The sequence below is a fragment of the Cuculus canorus genome, chromosome 4, assembly GCF_017976375.1.
Source record: "Cuculus canorus isolate bCucCan1 chromosome 4, bCucCan1.pri, whole genome shotgun sequence".
Classification (NCBI taxonomy): Eukaryota; Metazoa; Chordata; class Aves; order Cuculiformes; family Cuculidae; genus Cuculus; species Cuculus canorus.
Window position 1 is genome coordinate 74,985,935 of NC_071404.1, and position 487 is coordinate 74,986,421.

Consider the following 487-nt stretch of genomic DNA (forward strand, 5'->3'; position numbering starts at 1 on the left):
TGGAAAAGACCCTTGAGATCACCGAGCCCAACCGTACCCGTGCGCTGCTAAACCGAATCCCCGAGCACCTCTTCTACCCGTCTTTTAAATACCCCCAAGGATGGGGACTCCCCCCCCGCCCTGGGCAGCCTCTGCCGGTGCCCAATGACCTGGTTACTTGCCGGTTTTATTTCAGTTTCAGTATTTTTCAAGTAGAGATGTTAAATTCATTGTGGGTCATCGTTGCCATCAAAGTTTCATCGCTTGCACCTAGCTGGGCAAAGCTGTCGCAGGGCTCTTCCTGGCAGGATTTGTTCCCCAGGGGTTCCGCAGCGGTGACTCCTTACATCTTGGGACCTGTATCCTAGTTCTCTCTGCAGCTGCTTTCCTTTGCTGTCCTCTCCTGATCCAGGGTGCTACTTCTCTCCAGCCTATCTCCCACCCTGATACATGCCTTGCATCCAATCTTCACATCCAACACAGCTGTTTAACCTTTACGCTTTGCCTA